General features: G+C 43.4%; 1 pseudogene; it reads right to left on the reverse strand.

Annotated features, from left to right (window-relative positions):
- Positions 1–1,432: 1,432 nt before the first annotated feature.
- On the reverse strand, positions 1,433–2,258 carry LOC113838749 (annotated as a pseudogene).
- Between the last annotated feature and the right edge of the window lie 8,485 nt (positions 2,259–10,743).

Consider the following 10,743-nt stretch of genomic DNA (forward strand, 5'->3'; position numbering starts at 1 on the left):
CCCACAGACCTGCTGTGACCTCAGCATCCCAGGAGTGCAGGGCCAGAGGGGCACACTTAGATTTGGAGGAACCCACACCCTGGCTAACGCAGTGTGTGCCCCACAGGCATCTTTCTCCCAAGGATTTGTCATCCTTGAACCCACCACTGACAGAGGCCTATGTGGAGGATGCTTGCTCCCAGAAGGCATGCTGTAGGCCACTGTCACCCTGCAGGGAGGGAGGGGCAGGGCAAGTCCTTCTAAAAGCCAGCTACTAAGCAAGCCCCAGAACATGCAGTCTCTGAGTGCCTGACATTCACAGGCTTTTATGTAGCCCCAGGAGCCTCCATCAGGAGGCTGGCAGCCCAGGCTGGTCTAGGGACATGCAAGGAGCCAGAGGGTACAGTCCTCCACCAGGCTGTAACTTGCCCCCTGTATTTCAAAGGGGAGAAAGGGGTCTGTCCCTTTAGATTCTGTCCTGAGTCATAATCCTTCCAGAGAAGACAAACTGACAAACAACAAACACTGGGCTAAGACTAGGAATAAAGGGCCTATACCTAGATTCCTACATTTACCATTGGAAGTCCTCAATTGGATCCCCTATTTTACCAACAGAAGTTCTCAATTAGACTCCCTATTTTAACCTAGATTGCAGGTTTGATCCAACTCTCCATAGAATACCTGCCCTAGAAGGGAAGTTGAGGACTTCTCCTAGGTTGCCCAGGCCTGGCCTTGTAGGCAAATCTGCCAAGCTCTTGGCCTGTTACCTCTATTAACTGTTTCCCTAGCATACATAAATTAGAGGACCATGAACTTAACCGACAAACATAAAACATTTACTCAACCAACTTGTTGGGGTTGAAAACCTACGAGTCCAGAGTCCTGGGAGGATTTTGAGTTGCATGGTCAGGAAAACAATATGTTGTGCCAGGTTCCTGGAGCCCAGAGACTAACCCAAGGTTTTGACACTCTGATGCAAAAGCAAAAGGTTTCTTTTTATTTCAAGCTGGGCAGCTAGGATCTCACTGCATGGCAGGCAAGTGAGATACCAACCACCCAAAAAGAGAAGCTGTTACAGGGGCAGACCATAAGGTTGAAAGCCACAAATTACAGGGTTTCCATGGTTACTTCAGGTTATACAAAGTACAGAGTATAGCAGTAACTATATATTTTAAGTGAGATACATTTGAGTGATATAAGACAGGGCATGACTTGCAGGGTTAGAGGGTCACTGCATAAAGTCTATTACCCCTTGGCTGCATGATCTTTTTTTTCCCCTTTTTTTAAACAAAAACCTGAACACATTTATTCAAAAACAGTTCAGTTAAAATCCTATAATCAGTTCAGCCACAATTCCAGTCACTTGGGTGCGAAGTGTAGATTTGTTACTAGCCACATCTGGGTGAATCCCTTGGTCCGCAGGTACAGGCTGGTGAGGCTGCTACCCTGCTTGTTAGCTGCCAGGGACAAGAAAGTCCTCCCCAGTTCTGAGCAGCACCCTCCTCACCCAAGTGCCAGGGTCGCTGCAGGCTGCTCAAGGGCTCCCAGGTGATGGTGGCTCCTGCACAGGGGCGGACAGAGGCTTGAGGAATCGGTGTGAGGAAAGATTAGCCTGTAGCTGTAGTTGTAGTGAATGTAGCTGCTGCACTGCCTCCTTGATGAGGTTTCCCGAAAGCAGGAGGTGCTGCAGGAGCTGGTGCGGGTCGTCATCGCTGGTGTGGGTCTTGGGCTGAGATCCACATCGCTGTTGCAGATGGCGGGACATGGCTCTGCTCTGGGGCCAATCCCGCCGGCACGGGCCTGAGAGAGGTTGTGGGGTGCTCGTCTTGCCTGTCACCGGAGGTCACTCAAGGCCAGGCTGCCGGGACACAGGGCATAGGGCGCTGGCGCCCTCGGTGAGCTCCGCCACGCAGTAGGGAGCCGCCTGGCTCCACAGGCGCCCGCGCTCCCACAGCATGCAGAGAATGGCTCTGGGGTGAGCTGGGGCCCCGGTCTCTGCAGGCACAGAAGATCGCAGCATCTGCCTCGCCAGGTCTGGTTCTGTTCCACTGAGTTAGCAGTCAGGACCCGCAGGGGTGGGGGCCCGGGGCAGCACTCGGCGAGGCAGGGCCATCGTGCTCTGTGTCCAGCTTCAGCGTCTCGCCCATCTTGGCGATGAGCTGGTCCACATCGGTCAAGCTGCCCAGAGTCACAGACTGCTGCAGCAGGAGGAAGCTGTCGTCCCTGTCCTCCCCCTCTGCCTCAAAGCCGGCTTCCTTCTCTGCCCTCTGGCACGGCATGGCCCTCTGCCTGGGACCCCTCGGCTGTGGGGGCATCGCTGGAGACCTGGCTGTCTGCGGGCTTGGTGGGCGGCTGCTAGGGCAAGAGAATCACAGAGGCTGGGGCCAGGCTGGGCCTGAGATGCAGAAGCCTGGGGCCAAAAGACTTCCAACCTATGGAGGCTGCAGGATGTTTACAACCAGTAATTAGCAAAAGAATGTTAACAGGAGTGGTGGACAGTTGCCTTCCCTTCTCTGAGAGCAAGGTGTCAGGTGCCAGCCATGGCACTCCTGATTTCATGAGATAAATTTTGCCTTACCTGTAGAAATTCCCTTTTCAGGGCCCAAGTTCTTAAACTTTTATTAATTTTAATTTTCATTTGTCAGCTTTAATAGCCTGGAGCCTAGGTCTTGGGATATTCCCTTAAAGGCCTCGGGTATTGACAGTAAAACACAGACCCTTATCAAAAACTTGGAATTGGCCTGTGAGAGATGGTAATTGTCTTGAGCCAGGGCCTTTTTGGAAAGACTGCTTCAGATCCTGAGAACCCAACTCCTCCCACCATGTGGAGCTGTTGTTATTGGTCCAATGGCCACTTTTGACTTAGCAATGTTCTAGAGATACCCTGTGATCCCTTTGTGTGGTGCCATTTGAGTAGCTGCCTCTTGAATTTGTCCCTTCATATTGTGTTTCCTGCTACTTCATAGAGGTCTATTCCTTTCTTCCCCCCTCCTACCGGAGTAGTATACAAGATGCTCTTTTTCTTAGAAGCTTAAATCTCAGCACTCCTGAGGCATAGACAGGCAGAGGTGAGTTCAAGGCCAGATACAGGTGAAATTAATTTATTCTGGCATATATCTTTGCTGTGTAATCCTTACATATGCCTAAGTAGGTAGACCTACAAGTTGCCTGTCTATTTAACTTGTTCAAAGATAAACCTGGAGTATGAATCTAAAGACACTTAAGGATGATGTCATTTGTGGAATGCAAATTTGTCTAAACTGGCTCCTCTTTGAGCTTTACATAGAGTTGGATGTATACCATCAATAAAGAGATTTTTCTATATTAACCTCCTAAGTGTGTGAAGTGATTTCTCCCTAGAAAGGCATATTAATTCTATTACAGCTGCATTTCCATCTTGAAAAAATGTTTCTGAGACAAGCACTCTTATGTTCATGTCAGTGGCTTTGATTCCAGTCTGTTGTTCTCCATGGCAATGACCTGGCTGACCTCTATATTACACCTCCAAAATTCTTCAATTAAATGACTGTACCACCTCAGAGATTTAAAATTGTCCATTTGAGTCATGTAGTCAACTATCCAAAGCAGTCAGAGGAAAAGGATATGCATGTGGAACATTGCTTCTGTCTTCAGACCAAAACAAGAGGAGTAGTGTATTGCGTACACTGCAGGGGAAACAGGGAAGGCAATCAGCTGCTGGAGTCACCATCATGAAAAGGGACTTGACTGTGATATAACTAATGTTTTTGTAATTTCCCAGCATGTTTTAATTCATGTCATGTGAATGAACAGAGACAGTTTGGAAACATTATCTTCAGTGAATTAATATTGAATTTATAATTAGGCAACTCTCCTATGCAGATATATGTGTGCCATCCTGTTTGATACAGTTAAGTCAGCTCAGAGGTTTCAGGTAGAGGCCATTGGCTGTAACTCCATGAGTCACCCTACAGTACTCATGAGCGAACATTTAAGATATGACAAAATTCATACAATGTCTTATTAGTGACAGTATCCCTACTAGGAAAGAGCCTGCATTGTTGGAAAGTCAGTATAGCTAAGCATACTTTCATTTATTTTTTCTGTTTTAAAAAATCAATTATTGACAACATTTTTAAATTTTCCTTTCCTTAAATGCATTATGGCCATAATCCCTTTGTTTCTATTTTTCCCATTGTTTCCTTGCTTAAGAATTTCATTTCATTTTTATCTTCAGTGGTGTTTACTCATTAATATGTATCAGTTTAGAGCAATGGTTCTCAACCTGTGGCTTCCATATTATAATTAATAACAACAAAATTATAGTTATGAAGTAGCACTGAAAACAGTTGTACAGTTGGGAGGGTCCCCACATCATGAGGAAATGAATTAAAGTGTCACAGGATTAGGAAAGTTGAGAACCACTGCTTTTGGTCAATGTCTCCCATAGCTCAAGCTTGCCTCACACTATGTAATTGAGAATTACTTTGAACACCTAATCCTGCTTCTCCGGCACATTTTTGGAAAGACAGTCATCCAATTCATTCTAGCTTTGGCCTTGACTTTTCTCTGGGAAGGAAATAACAAGTAAATGAATACCCTTCAAGTTCCATAGATTTTATTGTGAATTTACAAATGAAGGAGGAACCCGTGTAAGAATTTCATTCACCAACTGCAAAGCAGGTGTAGTTATAGAACAGAAAGGGAGGGGCAGGAAGGGAGATTTCCTGCTGTGACAGTAGTTGACATTTACCATGTGGAGTCAGGTAATCAATATTAGATGTTCCATAAATGTCCTGAATTCCATATTTCAGTTTCATGGATCAGGCAAACAAGAATTTAGATAAAGAACAGAACTTATCATGAAACCAAATTCCTGTAGTTACAACATTTCAACCTAAGAAAAAGAACTGGATAAAATGGTCTCACACTGCCTAACAGAATTGTTTTTTCCAGGTTTAAGATGATAACCCTGAGAAAAATGGTGTGAGTAGTACTGGATGTGCTCTGATACAAATCCCCAGTCTCTGGAGCATATGACCATAATGCCTGATTCAACTTTTAAATATAACTTTTGGGGGTTATATATAAATAATTTCCACTATCATTTTCTCTGTCTTCAAGACATTTTTATAACCACTTGATTGTGTTCTCATCCAGGGCTTTCTTCTTCTTCTTCTTCTTCTTCTTCTTCTTCTTCTTCTTCTTCTTCTTCTTCTTCTTCTTCTCCTTCTTCTTCTTTGTTTAACAACAGATGCTGTTTGAATATGCTCTGTGTATGGTTGTAGGACGTTCCAGCTTTGAAGCAAAGGGTTGGTGTGCTGAACATTGACCATGTAATTGAATGTGCACACACAGCAACCTGTGCCATGGAAGAGGAACAGGATGTGCCTACCAGATTGGAGGATTTTACTAAATTACTAATTTCCCACATCAGGACCATAACTGACTATAGTGTGGAAGGCCAAATCTGGGAGTACCTGTGTGATCTGAGTCATTTGATCTCTGCTCATTCAGTAGGGTGACTGCTAAAATCCTATGCCCAGCAGGGTAGTCTTAACTAAGGATGAACTTTTGGAAGGCTAATCCATCAGGAGAACCAGTAGAGGGTAGCTTACAGGTTCCTTCCAGGATTCTCTTCTTGTTCTGCTGTGGAGAGCTGTAAGTAAGACCACAAGCCATGCCATGGTGAGTGTGTAGGCCTGTGTCCCCAGACCAGGAAGAGCAGATGGGCTGAGCTATAGAATCTGAACTACTTGGCCTGGGATGGACCATGAGCCACATTGAAGTTCTGCTGGTCCCTGTGTTGAGCTGGGCAGTGGCCCTTGGTGTGGGGGACCCCTGGGAGTCTGCTTTTCTTCTCTTATCTAGGGTTGATCAGCAATACACCTGGGGAGCTGCTGGCTGCCTCAGAGCTAGGTGCTATTTCCTATTTTCCCTCCTCCTAAAAGGCCTGTTTACAAATATGCAGATTATCTGCATATTGCCAGGGGCTTAAGAGCTTGGAATTTGATCTGAGTTAATTCCTAGGGAGTTTGGATGCTATAGAAGTCAACACCACTCTAAATAAAATTGGCATTTTTCTTTCAAGAGTGACCAGTTGTTTTGTCTTTATTAATCTGCATATCCCTTGCTGGAACCTGTAAGAAGCAGCAGCACTGGATGCTACATAGTGGAGGTGCTCACCTAGATCAAGAAAGAAGGGAATACAAATCACTAGTGGATTTGCTGTCCAGCATCAAGTTCAAGTTAGGAGTGGGTGTGTTTATATGGTTGCCTCAACTTCTGAAAGACTTAGGCTGATAAGGTACTGTAAGTGTGCCTCAGCTCCGGAATGAGCTGGATTGGAAATAAAGTAGCACTGTCTCAAAAAGAAATTAGAAAAGGAAAATACAGAAAAATAGAAAAAGAAAATATATGGAAAAATGAGAAAAATAGAGCAATAGTAAATACAAATGACATGCATGGGTTTATTGGGATTTGTTTAGATATCAGACCAACAGAAACTTCAGTTAAACATGTTATTGCGTTAGAGAGTGCATGGCATGGGGAGGAGGAAATACACAGAGCCTTCTAGATGTTGCTTTGCACATGGTCAGGAAGGGCACTGAGTCACAGAGAGAGTACCAACAGAAGAGAAAATAGAGAACTGGGTTTGTTCCCCAGATGCAGGAGAGGGAAGCAGCTTCAGATGATCTACAGCAGGTCAGAGGGGAAGAAGGATAGGGTAAGGTCAATGTCAGAACTTAGATAATTTGCAGCCTTGGGAGATGTAGCTTTGGCTGATTCCAGTCAAATGTATAAACATGTTATTGATACAGCCAGCCAGAAACTGTGCTTAAGACTAATGGAGAAAGAAAGGCAACATAGGTAAATTTGGATCTGTTCAAATTTTGGATGCTCATAATTCAAGAATTGACTGTAACTGCTGTGTTACCAGAGATTTCAATTAGGGATTTTTCAGTTCAACAAACTGATCATAACCTAGGCAAAATGAGAAATGTGAGATGTATGCAAGTTGTGAATGTTTGGTGTGGCCACACATGAATGTTTGATATATGTATGATTGTGAATGCATGAATGCTGACAAAAGGAACTGCTTAAATTTCCTTGGACATGGTTTGTCTCAGACATAGTAAATTAGCTACCAAAATTGCTTTAATTACAGTCAATAAGAACATCCAATTGGTCACTCAATCTCTTAACAGGAGAGGTTGATTTGAATCCTCAAGATTCAGTTGGTGGAAAAATAAAAGGAGCCCATAACATTGATTGAGGGGCAGTGAAAATCTTCGATGATTATATGGAATTTGGCAAAGGAGAAGATACTGACATCCTCCTAAATTTTTATAGATGTAAAGAAATATCTAGAAAGTAAATGTTGATACATGATTTGATAAATGTTTTTGAGAAAAAGCCTCTCAGGAGACAGCTGCCTGTTAAAACCATTAATTGATTTCAAAGAAAATTGATAATCAGTTTCCAAATCTTGGGCTGTTGCAATTTATGCTAATACATCCTTTCAGATTCCCAAAATAGTAAGGAGCAGTCCCATGAAAATACTATGTCAATTTTTACTATTGGTTCTTCTGATAGAAGAGCAGCTTATGTTATTACTAGAAAAAATATAAGGAGAGAAGGCCCCAACCACAGCTCAGAGAATGAAGTTAGGTGCTGTTGCAATGGTCTCTCAGCAGTTAATAATATGATTCATTTAATCTATGGACTAAGAATCATTATGTTTTTATGGCTCTTTAAATTGTGGAGACAATTCTATACATAGAGGATCAGGTTAAAAATGTTATTTGGACAAATTCAATATGCTGTTCACCTAAAAATTTCTATGTTTTATAGGTCACATTGGGATCTGTTCAGGCCTTTCCCCTGCCTACTGGCTAAAGGGATGGAGTTAACAGATTGTTTAATGAAAATGGTAGATTTTTCTCAGCCTCATAATTTTTGTCATTTAATAACTAAGTCTAAATATACAATTTTGTTTAGCTAGAGATTCTGCTCCACAAATATTACCAAACGATAGGAACATAACAATATTTATCTGTAATTAATTTAGGTATGAACCCAGATGTCCTAGAAGCAATGGGGCCAAGTCTCCGTTGTAGGGTGTGCTTAAAGAGCAAGGCAGGAAAAGAGATTGGGAAGAATTTACAGGGTGACCCCTTGCCTGTGTCAGACAGACCAGAGGGCACCTGGAGACAGGAGAGGATTTGGACTATTTTTGTTTTGTTTTGTTTTGTTTTGTTTTGTTTTGTTTTTTGAAACAGGGTTTCTCTGTGTAGCTTTGGAGCCTATCCTGGCACACGCTCTGGAGACCAGGCTGGCTTTGACTCACAGAGATCCACCTGCCTCTGCCTCCTGAGTGCTGGTATTAAAGGTGTGGGCCACCAACGCCCGGCTGGATTGGGACATTTTTAATGGGGGCGATTGTACCCAAAGCTTCCCATACCTCCAATACCTACTACCTAGAAAAATGATGAACCTGTTTGGGTAGAATAATGGCTCCAGGCTAAAATAAAATTGGAGGCTGCTCATGCCCTGATTCAGAAACAAGTCAATGCTGGTCACATTGTTCCTTCTACTTCTCCCTGGAATACCCCAATATTTGGTTTTAAGAAAAAATTAGGTAATTGAGGCTGTTACAAGGCTTTCGACAGGTCAATAAGACCATGATGCCCATGGGTGCCACTCAGGCAGGGATGCCAGCCCCTGAGGCCATCCCCAAAAAATTATCATTTACTTGTGATAGATTTAAGGGATTGCATTTTCAATATTCCTCTGCACCCTGCTGATTGTCAGCATTTTGCTTTCAGGGTCTCATTTCTAAATTTAAGAGAGCCTTATAAGAGGGTAGATTTGCCTCTAACAAGGATAATAGCCCTACCATGTGTCAAGTTTCAATCAGTTTTGTCTGGATTTTGTAATTACCCCCAAAACTGGCCTTCCTCACAACCCCCAAGGGCAGGCTATTGTGGAACTTGTCAATCACACCTTAAAAGCTTATTTGCTTATACAAGGGGGACCTTGAGGGTGCTCTTGGCTCCCCTCAACATACTTATTTATATTTTAAATTTTTTTAATAGTCCATAATTCTAACACCTCTGCAGCAAGTCATCCTTGGGAGTCCTCTGTGCAGACAAAGCCTCTGGTTAAATGAATAGATTTTCCCTGGAGTCTTTGGAGAGGGCCAGATCCAGTTTTGTTGTGGGCTCCGAGGTCTATTTGCATTTTTCCACAGAATGCTGAATCTCTAGTCTGGGTGCTGGAGTGTTGTGTATTCCTGGTTCCTGCTGATTTGTTCAGCCTTCTAATGAGCCATTGGATGCTAATGATAAATCTGCCAGCCTTGGTGCTGATGGATTCTGAGAAACAGGTGTGACCTTTTATGGTCAGCTCCAACCTTAACCTGGGAAAGGCAGCTGGCAATAAGGATTTAAAGGAACAAATATCCTAATAGTTGGCCATGTCTGCTTAGTAAAGCTGAAAGCCAAGCCAACCTTTTTCCACATGTTCCATTCCTGGCCTTATGTCTGCTTAAAATACAGTCTCTTTGGCTGTCCAAGGGGTTAATTTAACTCACAAGGTGTGCTCCTACACTCTTTGATATGCTAAGTAACGCTCCTTCTGGAGAAATATTTAAGTGTTTCCTCCAAAGTTGCCACTTGGTGAATCTGCAGAGATGACGGGATTGCAGCCTCAGCTTTCGTGGTACAGACATAACAATGGGATCCCTGGAGAAGACCAGCTTTTCCTTACTGACATGGGAGAGATCTTGACCTTGCTACTTTTGAAGTGGCTGCAATTGCAGCCACCTGGGAGTTTGTGGCTTAGCTGCCCCTCAGGCACTTAACACAGCAAGCATCCTGCATAGTTCTCAGGGGAGGTTCCGTCTGCCTTAAGATCCTTAGAATTATATTTATTCTTTAGTCTGAATGGGCAATTTAAATTTTAATTGGGTAACTTTTCTAGATTTCTCAATTGGCTACTCAAAATTATTTAGACTTGTGAGATCAGGGTGCCTCCTCTTTAGGGAGACTTCTGTCGTTTGGAACTCATACTAAAGGTCACTTCAGGTATGAAAAGGAATCGCTAGACCACAGGATTAAATTTCTGGGCAGCTTCCTTTTAGTCCTAGTCTGCCTATGGCACAAAAAAACAGCAAGTCAAGAGCAATTTGTGGAGAAAGCAAATCATGCTTTCCTTGACAGCAACCTACCCCTCAGTGCATGTCTAGCTGAGTTGCAGGACAATTGAGTTATCAATGATGGGTTATTTTCAAGGGATATCTGTTTACCTAAGACAGAGGGTCTGCACGGCCCAGGCAGGCTTTTCAATGATGGGCAAGATAGATGTTGACATCCTGGAAATACTAAGACAGATACTAATTTCTATTTTTATATTTTTAAGGGGTGACCAGTAGGGTACCTCTGGGAGTGTCCTTTTCTTCTCTTATGTGTGGTTGATCTGCATTACCCTGGGGGAGCTACTGGCTGCCACACAGCTAGGTGCTATTTCCTATTTTCCCTACTGACAACAAGGCATGTTTACAAATACGCAGATTTTCCGCATATTGCCAGGGTTTTAAGAGCTTGGACTTTGATCTGATTTACTTCCTAGGGTGCTGCTGATGGTATAGAATTCAACTCCCCTGTAAATAAAATTGTCATTCTTCTTTGAACAGTGACTGGCTGTTTTGTCTTTATTAATCCGCAGATCCCTCCCTCTATCTAACCTGTAAGAAGTAGCAGTGCTGGACCCAAACCTTGGCCG

This window comes from Cricetulus griseus, unplaced genomic scaffold (assembly GCF_003668045.3).
Source record: "Cricetulus griseus strain 17A/GY unplaced genomic scaffold, alternate assembly CriGri-PICRH-1.0 unplaced_scaffold_1, whole genome shotgun sequence".
NCBI lineage: Eukaryota > Metazoa > Chordata > Mammalia > Rodentia > Cricetidae > Cricetulus > Cricetulus griseus.